The 14,111-nt window shown below is 43.9% G+C and overlaps 1 protein-coding gene and 1 long non-coding RNA gene across 3 annotated transcripts in view; one reads left to right on the forward strand and one right to left on the reverse strand.

The window, feature by feature from the left end:
• Window positions 1–4,100, reverse strand: part of ZER1 (zyg-11 related cell cycle regulator) — a 30,907-nt gene extending 26,807 nt beyond the window's left edge. For both annotated transcript variants that reach the window (XM_082403455.1, XM_082403454.1), the window contains exon 1: window positions 3,951–4,100. The gene's annotated coding sequence lies outside the window, so the exon portion shown is untranslated. The remainder of the gene's footprint in view (window positions 1–3,950) is intronic.
• The window catches only part of LOC309634006, an 85,479-nt gene that overhangs the window by 7,548 nt on the left and 63,820 nt on the right, over window positions 1–14,111 (forward strand). The gene's annotated exons all lie outside the window — the stretch shown is intronic.

A 14,111-nucleotide genomic window follows, 5' to 3' on the forward strand; every position in this document is an offset into this window, starting at 1 on the left:
AGAGAAGGGAACATGGGACGCCACGAGTGTCCTGACCCCCAGCCTCTCTGTTGGCTGGGGGAGCCAGAAGCTCTGAGCCTTGGAGCGGCACCCACCCTGTGAAATATTAACCCAGGAGCTGGGGGGAAAACCCAAACAAATATCCTATTTACAGAGGCTGGAAGCTTTCCAGGAGGGAGCGGATCACAGGCCAGATATTGGGGGTGGAAGGCTGATGTGAAGGGAGCCAGGGCAAGTGCCAGGGGCCCCCTGGGGGCAGGGGTGCAGTTGAGGATCTGAGGGCATCCCAGGGGGTCACTGACCTGCACAGACTAATCTGCAGGGTGGGTTACATTAGGAAGATATGAGGGGGGAATGCGCATTGCCCCTCACTGGTGTCACTTGGAGGCAGAGGGCCTTGGGGATACCTGGGTTCCAGGCCGGCAGTCAAACAGTGATCACAGCCATACTGAGCACCGTATTCCAAGGACTCTGCTAAGTACTCCACATGCATTAACTCACTTAATTCTCCCAACAACTACACGAGGCAGGAATTATAATCGACAACTTACAGATGAGGCAGCTGAGACTCAGTGGTGACGTAACTGGCCACAGACTATGTATATGTACAAGGGTCTATATGTACATATCAGTATGTATACATGTATTCATTAGTTTGAGACCCAGGATTTTGAGCTTTCCATGCATGTTTTCATTGAAGCCACAAATAACCTATAAGGACATACTCTTTTGTTTTCCAGATGAAGAAACTATGGTTCAAAGATGTGCAATGATATGCCCAAGTCCTCCAGTAAGTGCCTGGCTCTCCACCATTATGCTATGGGCAGGAACTGTTTCTCCAAGCCTCAGGTCTCCCTTCTGCGGCATGAGCCTTTGCCTGCTTACAACCTGGAGGGTCCTGGGCACTGAGCATAGATGATCGGGCATCACCGGTAACTATTCTACAGGCATATATCATTTTTTGACCACAGGGCTAGAAGCTTCCTGAGGACAAGACCTAGTGTGACCCATGGGGTCTCCATGACACAGTGAGTGCATGACTGGTTGGTTGCAGGTGAAGGAGCCTCAGCTCCATGAGGTCCCCAGGCAATATTTACCAGCCTCAATATTCATCAGGGTCCTTATCTGTCAATGGGTTGCAAACCTACCACATGGGGTTGCTGAGCAGATGCCATGAAATAATGGCAAGAAGGTGGTAACCAATAATTATGGAGTGATTTCCTAAGAATAATGCTTGGAGAGATCCTTCTGTTCATTTCTGAAGCTGGAAAATCAGCTTCAGTGATTGAACCAGATATAGGATGTTGGTCTCAAAGTAAATGATCCAACAGGGGTCTCTGAACTCGCATTTCGGGGGTCAAGAACAGCTGAGGTACTGAAGCCCTCTGCCCAAAAATAAGTCGCAGAATCCTGGTGGTGCTAATGATAACAAGAACTGTTTTTAACCTTTGTAGAGAGCTTTAGAATGCACCGAACTCTTTCATCCTCCCAGTAGCCTTCAGTTAGTGTAGAGATAGGAAAACTGAGGCGCAGACAGGGGATAGGACTTGCCCAAGTTCACACAGTGAACCAGAGCAGAGCTGGGCTTGAACCCAGCTCCCCAGATGACTAGTCCGCGCTTCTACCCTCAACAACCGGCTCCAGCACCCTGGCTCTCAGCGTTGGTGTGCTCTGACTTTTCATTTTCAAATCCTCTGGCCCAGCTGCCCTGCTCAGCTTATGACCCAGGCCTGATGACATAGTCCAGGCTTGGGGGTTGAGGAGAGAGAGCAACCATTGTTCCACTCCCTATAAGGCAGGCTGCAAAATCTCAGCCTCTGCTGGGCACATCTAGGATCAACAGTCTCCAGCAAATCCGCCACACACAACCCAACCACACAAACAGAGCTAACATATACTGCCCTTCCCAACCCGTCTCCATGTCATATTTATTTCAACACCATCATTTAGCCTATATTATATGGCAGAATAGGGATTTGCTTGCTCTTTAAAAAAAAAAAAAAGCCCCCATAACCTTCCACTGGTGTGAAAAAAGACAGGACCAAGCCACCATGACAGTGATGTGCAACCACTGTTCCCACTGAGGGGTGACAGCAAGTTTCCACTTTGTCTCTCCACTGTTCTCCAAAATTCTACTAGTTCAGGGAGGCAGCCAACAGCTGGTGACATCATCAGCTGGTGCTAAAAAGAAAGGCTTTGAGGTAGACACATGCAAATATTTCCTCACCATTGTCATTGCCATCAGCATACCTGCAATGTCCTGAGGATTTAATATGTGCTAAATAATGCACTAAGCGCTTCAGTGCATGACCTCTCATTTAGCCCAACAATCCTATTTTTACAGATGAGGACGTTGAGGTGGGAAAAGGTGAGTTGAAAGTGAAACTGACTGCTGGCTGCTATAGCTCTGTGGGTGGTACTTGACTTGGCTGCTTGACTTGCCCAAGTTCTCACAACCAAAAAGCAAGTGGCATGACCAGATTTAACTACAGTGTTCTATGGCTGTCCTTTTAAAATTTATTCCATCAGTGGCCATTATAAAGGTGGAGAAAGGGGACTTACAATGCCAGGCCAGAGCACAATGTCCATTTGTCATCTAGAACAAATCTGTATTTTCTCTGACCACCAGATACTTCAAATTAATACAGTTCTGAAAGGGTGCCCCATTAGACACCCTGTGACCCTACATCACATGAACAGCCCCTGATATCCTCCCCACCAATATCTGGCCCCTACTCTTCTCTGACTTCCTTGTCAACCACTCTTCCTCTCCTTCACTCTGCTCCAGCCCTACTGTCCTCCTGCTGTTTTTAAAAATCATCAGATATACTACCTCAGGACCTTTGCGCTTGCTGCATGGCTTGCTCCCTCCCTCCCTTCAGGGCTTTGCTCAGATATCACCTTATTAGAACCCTTCTCTGACCACCCTCTATAAAAAGGGCAACCCCACTCTCTGGCACTTACCGTGGCCCATCCTGCTCTATTTTTCTCCACCCTACGCATATTTTTCTCCACCTTACATATATTTCTGATTTGCTGAATGAACTAGTGAACTGAAACAGAGAGACCCCCTCACCACCGGCAACCACCTCCTGCCCTAAGTACACTCTCCTGTGACCCTTTTCAAAGCTGTCATCAATGCTCATTCTAACCAGTTTGAACCCTGAAGAGAAACATTCTGTGGGAAGATCATAGGGGGTGATTTTTCCATGGGGGCATCAAGCATTCCCCCTCTAATTTAAAAATCAAATGTGCTGACAGGCACAAAGACTGGAAGTCTTGGACTCCTTGGGCCAAAAAGCAGCCAAGTCAAGTTCCACCCACAGAGCTATAGCAGCCAGCAGTCAGTTTCACTTTCAACTCACCTATCAGGCTCCCTTGGCCCTTAGGTTTGCTACCATCCCATCCCTTTGCCACCCTGTTGGATTTCCCCGCGCCTTGTCATCCCTGAGCTTTCAAGCACTGCTTTGGGGAAACTTAAGCTCATCCAACAGGTAGGAGGGGCAGAGGCTGCCTCTTTGAGCCCTGCATCTATCCCCCATTTTGTAGGGGCATGCGACAGGGCGTCATTTTCTTTCTGGAGGAAGGGTGCTCACTTTTAAAGGCATGTTTCTCAGACCTGGCAGCAGGGGTAGAGAAGGGAGTCCTCCCACCACTGGCCAAGATGGACCTTTGCAAATGGTTGCAGCGGCGATAGTGAGGCACCGGAGGCAAGAAGGGAAGGGGGGAGGACGCAGAGATATCCCTTGGCCCCGGGAGCGGACGGGATGCTTCCTCGGCGAGGAGGAGCGGAGGATGCGGCCCGGGAGATGCTGGGGAGGCATGGGATCTCATCAGGCTAGGGCCGGGGTCTGCGGAAGACGGGGGTCGGAGGGGCGGAGCTTGGGATCCCAGGGACCGGAGCCCGATGCGGGATGGGGGTCGCGCCGGGGGGACTCCGTGGCCATTACCTTGCCCTTAGGGCGGCGGGCGGGGCTGAGGGACGCCGGGTGCTGGCTCCGGGGCCCGGCCCCTCCCCCGATCCGGCTCCTACGGCTCGCAGCCTGCAGCCGCCGCCGCCTCCGCTGTCAACAAACCCGGGGCGCGTCACTTCCGGGGCCGCCCCTTAGCAACAGCTAACGGGTTCCCCCGATGGGTCCCGCGGCGAACGCGGGCGGCGGCGGCCGAAGGTTCCGGAGCCCCGCGGCGGCTCCCCTCCCGGACACCGGCTGGGTCTGCGGTTGGAGGAGGGAGCGGTTGGTCCCCACCCCAGTCCTCAGCGCGCTTCTCACGGGCTCTCGCTGGGCTGGGGGTGCTGGGGAGGACCCGCTCGGTGACACCGGCTTCCGGGCCCGTTCTGGCTTGCGGTTTCCCGGAGTCCAGGGAATGGTTAAGGGCGGACTGACTCCACCTTCCTCGTCAGCATGGACTTGCCTCCAGCGCCAGCCCCTACATCCAGCACCCTATTGAACATCTATCCCTGGCTTATCTGCAGGTAGCTCGCACCCACGCGTCCAAAAGCGGTCACCATCTTCCCCCCAAACGCGCTGCTACTTCTCCAGCTATTTAATGCGCCCTCCAGGCAACACGGCTGTCACCTGGGAAATGGGGAGTCGGCCTTGGCCCCTGCGTTTCCCTCAGCTCCTCTTCCAGTCGCCAAGTCCTAAGGATCTCTCAAACCAGCCCCTCCCCTCCTCCGCCAGTAGTGCCCGACTCTGTCCACCATCATTTCTCCTCTGGATTTCTGCAACAGCCTCCTAACAGAACTCCCTGCTCCCTCCCCTCATTGTCTCCACAGTTCGACAGTGAATTTTCCAAAACCAATAAATCTGACCAGGGCACCCCGCTGCTTATAACCCTTAAGGTAGACAAGGATGATCTGTCCCCTGTCTCTCTCCCCACCCTCTACCTTTATTTGCACCCCCCCCCACGCTTTCATTCTCCAATCCAGACAGTTTAAAGCATTTTTGGTTCTTTTAATGATCCTCTTCTCTTCCATAGGCTGAAATAATTTCTTCCCTACTAAACACTTTTCTTGCTCCCATCTATATCCAGCACACACTCCTCGTCGTTCTGGTCTAATGCTATTTTCCTGAGGAACCCTTTCTTGACACGACCCTTCTCCTAATTCTAATAACTAGTTCTGTGGATGTTTTTGTTCTGCACAGTATCTTTTAGTCTTTGACTATGTGTAAGCATGTTTGTACAATTTTGAATCCTTTAAAAAGTCTTTTGATTTTGGATTCTCAAAATAAGATGTGCTTGTTTAAATAAAAAATCCAAACAATACAGAAATATATGGTGGAAAAAATGAAAAGTCCCATTCAAACCCTAACCCAACCCCAATTTCATGCCCTTCCCCAGAGGGGACCACTCTTTAACAGTTTGGTGAATATCCATCCCCTTAGTTCTTTAAAAATATGCATGCATATGTAAGAGCTAAAACTATAAAATTCTTAGGAGAAAATAAAGGCATAAGTCTTTGTGATTTAGGGTTAGGCAATGGTTTCTTAGATATGACACCAAAAGCATAAGCACAAGAGAAAAAAATAGACAAACTGGATTTCATCAAAATTAAAAACTTTTGTGCTTCAAAGGGCACCATCAAAGAAAGTGAAAACACAACTCACAGAATGGGAGAAGATATTTGCAAATCACATATCTGGTAAAGAACTAGTAATCCAGACTATATAAAGAATTTATGACTAAATAATAAAAAGACAAGTAACCAAATGTAAAATAGGCAAAAGAGCTGACTAGACATTTCTCCAAAGAAGATATGCAAATGGCCAAGAAACACAGGAAAAGATACTCAACATCATTAGTCATCAGGGAAATGTAAATCAAAACCTCAAAGAGATACAACTTCATATCCTAGGATGGATACGATCAAAGAGATAGACAATAACAAGTATTGGCCAGGATGTGGAGAAATGGGAACCCTCCTACGTTGCCGATGGGAATTTAAAATGGTGCATCAGCTTTGGAAAACAGTTTGGCAGTTCTTCAAAAAAGTTAAACATAGACTTATCATATAACCTTGCAATTCCACTTCTTTTTTTTTTTTTTTTTTAAAGTTGGGGTTTATTTATTTATTTATGGCTGTGTTGGGTCTTCGTTTCTGTGCGAGGGCTTTCTCTAGTTGTGGCAGGTGGGGGCCACTCTTCATCGCGGTGCGCGGGCCTCTCATTATCGCGCCCTCTGTTGTTGCCGAGCACAGGCTCCAGACGCGCAGGCTCAGTAATTGTGGCTCACGGGCCTAGTTGCTCCGTGGCATGTGGGATCCTCCCAGACCAGGGCTCGAACCCGTGTCCCCTGCATTGGCAGGCAGATTCTCAACCACTGTGCCACCAGGGAAGCCCCCTGCAATTCCACTTCTAAGTATATACCCAAGAGAAAATTTTCACAGCACCATTATTCATAATAGACAAGAAGTGGAAATAACCCAAATGTCCTTCAACTGGTGAATGAATATGATATGGAATAATATAGTCATACAATGGAATATTATTTGGCGAGAAAAAGGAATGAAGTAGTGATACATGCTACAATATGCATGGAACTCGAAAACATGCTAAATGAAAGATACCAGTCACAAAAGATGATACATTTATGATTATATTCCTATGTCCAGAATACACAAATCTATAGAGACAGAAAGTAGATTAGTGGTTGCCTAGGGCTGAGGGGGTGGGGAAAAAGGAATTACTGCTAATGGGTACAGGGTTTCTTTCTGGGGTAATGAAAATGATCTAAAATTAGATGGTGATGATCATTGCATGGTTGATGGATGATAGTTGTATATGTACAGCTCTGTGGATATTCTGAGAAACAGTGAATTGTTCACTTTAAATGTATGCTCTAAATGTATTGTATGTGCGGGGCTTCCCTGGTGGCGCAGTGGTTAAGAATCCTCCTGCCAATGCAGGGGACACAGGTTTGAGCCCTGGTCCGGGAAGATCCCACATTCTGCGGAGCAACTAAGCCCGTGCGCCACAACTACTGAGCCTGCGCTCTAGAGCCTGCGAGCCACAACTACTGAGCCCACATGCCTAGAGCCCGTGCTCCCCAACAAGAGAAGCCACTGCAATGAAAAGCCCGCGCATCACAACAAAGAGTAGCCCCCGCTCGGCACAACTAGAGAAAGCCCGCACACAGCAATGAAGACCAAAAAAAAAAAAAAAGAAAAAAAACGGTATGTGAATTATATCCCAATAAAGGTGTTAAAAATACATTTATAGACGTGTATATGTAAACTCATAATGCAGGATGGATTTAACAACATAAATAGGATCATACTGTACAAATTGTTCTGTGACATATTTTTATCACTTTTTATGTCAGATCATATAATCCTGTTTAATTCTTTTGAATGGTTGCATTGTATTCCAGTAATTGCACAATCTTCTTATTGGTGGAATTTGGTTGACAAATTTAGGCAGAAGACCTAAATAGACATTTCTCCAAAGAAGACATACAGATGGCCAAGAAGCACATGAAAAGATGCTCAACATCACTAATTACTAGAGAAATACAAATCAAAACTACAATGAGGTATCACCTCACACCAGTTAGAATGGGCATCATCAGAAAATCTACAAGCAACAAATGCTGGAGAGGGTGTGGAGAAAAGGGAACCCTCTTGCACTGTTGGTGGGAATGTAAATTGATACAGCCTCTATGGAGAAGTGTATGGAGGTTCCCTAAAAAACTAAAAATAGAACTACCATATGACCCAGCAATCCTACTACTGGGCATATACCCAGAGAAAACGATAATTCAAAAAGACACATGCACCCCAATGTTCATTGCAGCACTATTTACAATAGCCAGGTCATGGAAGCAACCTAAATGCCCATCGACAGACAAATGGATAAAGAAGTTGTGGTACATATATACAATGGAATATTACTCAGCCATAAAAAGGAACGAAATTGGGTCATTTGTTGAGACGTGGATGGATCTAGAGACTGTCATACAGAGTGAAGTAAGGCAGAAAGAGAAAAACAAATATCGTATATTAACGCATATATGTGGAACCTAGAAAAATGGTACAGATGAACCGGTTTGCAGGGCAGAAATTGAGGCACAGATGTAGAGGACAATCATATGGACACCAAGGGGGGAAAGCGGCGGGCGGTGGGGTGGTGGTGTGATGAATTGGGTGATTGGGATTGACATGTATACACTGATGTGTATAAAATGAATGACTAATAAGAAAAAATAAATAAAAAATAAACGTTAAAAAAAGAATATGAAAAAGAATGTATATATATATGTGTGTAACTGAATCACTTTGCTGTACAGCAGAAATTAACACAACCTTGTAAATCAACTACACCAATAAAATAAATTTATTAAAAATTAAAAAAAAATCTCTCATAAATTCTACCACTTAAGGGGTAAATATACCAAATAATACCAGTTCTACACAACTTCCATAAAATTGAAGGGGAGGGGGCTTCCCTGGTGGCGCAGTGGTTAAGAATCCACCTGCCAGTGCAGGGGACACGGGTTCGTGCCCTGGTCCGGGAAGATCCCACATGCCGCGGAGCAGCTACGCCCGTGAGCCACAACTACTGAGCCTGCGCGTCTGGAGCCTGTGCACCGCAACAAGAGAGGCCGCGACAGTGAGAGGCCCGCGCACCGCGATGAAGAGTGGCTCCCGCTCGCCGCAACTGGAGAAAGCCCTCGCACAGAAACGAAGACCCAACACAGCCAAAAATAAATTAAAAAAAAAAAATTGAAGGGGAGGGAAGACATTCCTACTCATTTTATGAGGCCATCACTACCCTGATACCAAAGATAGACAAAGACATGACAAGAATATAAAACTATAGACCAATATCCCTTGTGAATATAGATGCAAAAATTTTAACAATTTTCAACAGAATAAATACAGAATAAACTGAATTCTTTTTTTTTAAATAAATTTGCGGTGCGCAGGCTTCTCACTGCGGTGGCTTCTCTTTATTGCAGAGCATAGGCTCTAGGTGCACGGGCTTCAGTAGTTGTGGCCTGCGGACTCTAGAGCGCAGGCTCAGCAGTTGTGGTGCACAGGCTTAGTTGCTCCGCGGCAGGGAAGTCCTCAAACTAATGATTGAGTTTAGCAAGATTTCTGGATACGAGATCAAGAAAAGCAATTAAAAATAAATAATAGGGATTTCCCTGGTAGTCCACTGGTAAAGAATCTGCCTTCCACTGCAGGGGACACGGGTTTGATCCCTAGTCAGGGAACTAAGATCCCACATGCTGCGGGGCAACTAAGCCCACCAGCCGCAACTACTGAGCTCGCGCACCTCAACATGAGAGGCCGCGTCCCGCAAGCTACAGAGCCCATGCACCCTGGAGCCCATGTGCCACAACTAAAGAGAGAAAACCCGCACGCCACAACTAGAGAGAAGCCCACACGCCACAACGCAGAGCCCGCGCCACAATGAAAGATCCTGCATGCCGCAACTAAGCCCCGATGCACCCCCAAAAATAAAGAAAATAAATTAATAAATAAAATATGTAAAAATAAATAAATAATGTATTATTAGAAATTAATTTTATCATTATAAGTAATAACAAAAACAAATAAAAAGCAATTTTATTTCTGTATTCCAGTAATAAATAGTTAGATATTGAAATTTTTAAAAATACCGTTTACGATAGCATCAAAAAATGTGCGTTACTTAGGAATAAATATGACCAATTATGTGTAAGGCCTGTACACTGAAGACTACAAAACACAGCTAAGAGAAATTAAAGACCTAAATAAATGGAGCCATATATTATGTTCATGGGTCAGATGATTCAATAATGTTAGGATATCAATTCTTTCCAAATTGATTTGTAGTTTCAAAGCAGTCCCAACCAAAATCCCAGCAAATTTTGTTTCCTAGAAATTGAGAAGCGGATTCTGAAGTTCATATACAATGCAGATTATCAAGAGCAAAAGCCAAAGTAACCATCAAAAGAGTTGATGGACTTACACTATTTAACTTAAAGACATTATAGAGCTACAGAATTATAGAGTTACAGCATGGAGCTTCAAGGCTTACAGAGCTACTTAAGTAGTGTTGTGAGGCCAAAAGAATAGACAAGGAGATCAGTGTGATGCAACAGAGAGTCCAGAAATAGATCCTGCGTGTTTATGATTCGTTTTGCCAAAGTTGCAAAGGCAATTCAGTTGGAGAAAGGATTACTTTTTCAACAAATGGTGCTGGGACAATTAGATATTCATATGAAAATAAATGAACTTTGATACATAACTCACACTATTTATCAAAATTAACTCAAGATGGATTGTAAACATTTTAAAGTGGATCATAGATCTAAATGTAGAACCTAAAACTATAAAACATGTAGGAGAAAATCTTTGTGATATCAGAGTATGTAAAAGTTTGAGGGATATGACATCAAAGGGAGTGCAGACTTTATCAAAATTAGGAACTAATGCTCTTTGGAAAAAAAAAAACTGTTAAGAGTTATAAAGGCAAACCACAAACCACAAGAAAATATCTGCAAATCACATATTTTAAAAAGACATACCACATCATACCCATTAAGATGACTATGATCATAAAAATAGAAAATAACAAGTGTTGGTGAGGATGTGGAGAAATTGAAACACTATGCACTGTTGGTGAAAATGTAAATGGGTATAGCCATTATGGAAAATAGTATGGCAGTTTCTCAAAAAATTAAGAATAGGATTACCATATGGTCCAGCAATTTACCTTCTGGATATATACCCCAAAGCATTGAAAACAGGGTCTTGAAGAGAGATATTTGTATACCCATGTTCATAGCAGCATTATTTGCAATAGCCCAAAAGTGGAAGCAACCCAAGTGTCCATTGATGGATGAATGGATAAACAAAACATTAAGTATTATTCAGTCTTAAAAAAGAAGGAAATTCTGACTCATGCAGAAACATGGATGAACCTTGAGGACATTATACTAAATGAAATAAGCCAGTCACAAAAAAAAGATAAATACTGTACTATCTCATTTATGTGAGATACCTAGAGTAGTCAAATTCATAGGGACAGAAAGTAGAATGGAGGTTGCTAGAGGCTTGGGGAGGGAGAATGGGGAGCTGTTTAGTGGGTGTAGAGTTTCAATTTTGCAGGATGAAAAGAGTTCTGGATATTAGATGCACAACAATGTGAGTGTACTTAACACTACTGAATTGTATACCTAGAAGTGGTTAGGATGGTAAATTTTGTGTTATGTTCATTTTGCCACAGTTAAAAATAAAAGAGATGTGCGTCCAGAAAATCTAAAGAATTCCCAAAACTCAATTTCAATAAGCAAATAAGCAATTCAATTAAAAAAAGGGAAATAGATTTGAACAGATAACCTCCCCAAAGAAGATATATAGATGGCAAACACATGAAAAGATGCTTAATGTGATTAGTCTTTTTGTTTGTTTGTTTGTTTTGGCTGTGTAGGGTGTCTTAGTAGCGGTGCCTGGGCTCCTCTCTAGTTGCGGTGTGCGGGCTTCTTTCTAGTTGCGGCGTGCGGGCTTAGTTGCCCCATGGCATGTAGGATCCTAGTTCCGCGACCTGGTATTGAACCCGTGTCCCCTGCATTGGAAGGCAGATTCTTTACCCCTGGACCACCGGGGAAGTCCCTGTGATTAGTCTTTAAGGAAACACATATTACAACAACAATAAAATACCATTACATACCTACTAGAATGTGTAAAATAAAAAAGACCGACCACACTAAGTGTTGGTGAGGGCATAGTACAACAGAAACTTTCATACACTTCTGGTGTGGGTGTAAAATGATACAACCATTTTGGAAAATGGTTTAGCAGTTTAAAATTTTAAAATTCATCCAGCCATTCCACTCCAAGAGAGAAGAAAATATATGTACATATAAAGACTTGCGCATGAATGTTCATAGCAGCTTTAGGTGTAATAGTCAAAAAATGGAAACAACCCAAATGTTCAACTTAGATGAGTGGATAAACTATGGTTGATTCATCTAGTAATGGAATCTACGGCCATAAAAAGGAATGAAGTGCTGATACATTATACAACATGTACAAATCTCAGAATAATTATGCTTAGCGAAAGGAGCCAGATAAAAAATATCAACAATTCTAGAAAACGCAAACTAATCTATAGCAACAGAAAGCAGGCCAGTGCTTTGCCTGGGTATGGAGGTGGGGCAGGATGGACAAAAAGAGGAAGAAGGGAGGAGATACAAAAGGGCAGGAGGAATTTTGGGGGCGATGGATGTGTTTATTATTTTAATTGTGGTTTCACAGCTACATACATGTCTAAACCTATAAAAGTGTACACTTTAAATATGTGTAGTCTACGGAACATCAGTTATATCGGAAGTTGGTAAAATTGTATTAAAATGAAACCAGAGGAATTCCCTGGCGGTCCAGGGGTTAGGACTCCATGCTTCCACTGCTGAGGGCCCGAGTTCGATCCTTGATTGGGGAACTAAGATCCCGCAAGCCGCGCAGCGCAGCCAAAAAAAAAAAAAAGAAAAAGAAGAAAAAGAAAAAAGAAACCACTGGGGAGAACCTATAATATTTCAATATAAAAAGTTAAAAAAATTGTATTAGTGCTTGTCAAATTGCTCTGTGAAAACTCTGTACAGGTTAACTCTCTTTAAAGCTGTTTGAGAGAGGTCTGTTTCTCTACAACCAAGTGATGGTGGGTACAATAAATACTGATGACTTTTCCCAGACCAAGAGGCACAATATGGTTGTTCAATTCATATTCCTCTGAGTATTAGTCCAATTTATTGTTATTTCAGGTTCTAGTGAGACATTTTTATTTCTTCTTTGAAGTGCCTGCTTATAAGCTTTGTTGTCTTACCTCCTTCAGGTGTTTGCTTAGACATCACCTCAGAGCAGTTTTCCTGACCCCCTATGTAAAATTGCAGCCCCTCCCACTGCCCACTCCTGTTTTATTTTCGCCTGTCGGAATTTATCACCATCTGATGTACAATTTAGTTTACTTATTTACCTTATTTAGCGTCTAACTCCCCTCACTAAAACGTCAATGCTTCGAAGGCAGAGATTTTTGTCTTTTATTCACTCCTAAATTCCCAATACCTAGGACATACCTGGCACATTGTAGGCACTCAATACATTTCTTGAATGACTGAATGCTTTTTTTTTTTTCTTCTTGGGGTGTTTGTCTTTTTCTTGTTGATTTAAGAACTCTCTATACATTAGGGAGATTAACCCTTTATCATTTTCCCCTGTTGATGCTTGTCTTTTCCTTTACCATTTAGAGACTGAAAATTTTAGGTAGTTATATATCTGTCTTATATTTCATGGCTTCTGGGCCTTATGTCTTCCTTCTCCAAGATTCAAAACATTTTTCTATATAGTTTTCTTCTAATCCCATAGGTTTTTTCCCTTGCAGAGCTTTAATTCATTCCGAATTTACTTTCCTGTCAGATGTGAGGTAAGAACAGACCTTTATTTTTTTCCAAATGATAGCCAACTGTCTTTTTTTCTTAACACGTTGTGTTTTTCCCTGTCTTCCTAATCAATCTTTCAAAGGGCTGGTGGTATTTTTTTTTTAACCTGGAAAAAATTCCTGTCCTGTTGTGCAATTAAGTCAACATTTATTCATTTCTTATATTTCATGCAAAGGAACATAATCTTTGTATTCTGAAGAAACATTTAGCACAGTACCTAGCACATAGTGGGAGCAGAAATTGTGGGATGAGTGAATAAAGGAACAGGTGTCCCTGTGCTTGCTCCATGGAGTAGTGAAATCCTGATGGGCAGCAGCTGAGAGCTGGAGGGGGTTTCGAGATTATACAGTCCAGTGACAAACTTTTCACTGATCTGTGGAGAAATTAAAAAAAATAAGGACAGGAGTTCCCTGGTGGTGCAGTGGTTGAGAATCCGCCTGCCACTGCAGGGGACACAGGTTCGAGCCCTGGTCCGGGAAGATCCCACGTGCTGCGGAGCAACTAAGCCCGTGCGCCACAACTACTGAGTCCGCACTCCAGAGCCCATGAACCACAACTACTGAGCCTGCGTACTGCAACTACTGAAGCCCGCACTCCTAAAGCCCGTGCTCTGCAACAAAAGAAAGCACTGCAATGAAGAGTAGCCCCCGCTTGCTGCAGCTAAAAAGCCCGTGCACAGCAACAAA

Source organism: Balaenoptera borealis, assembly GCF_965194805.1.
Source record: "Balaenoptera borealis genome assembly, chromosome: 8".
NCBI lineage: Eukaryota > Metazoa > Chordata > Mammalia > Artiodactyla > Balaenopteridae > Balaenoptera > Balaenoptera borealis.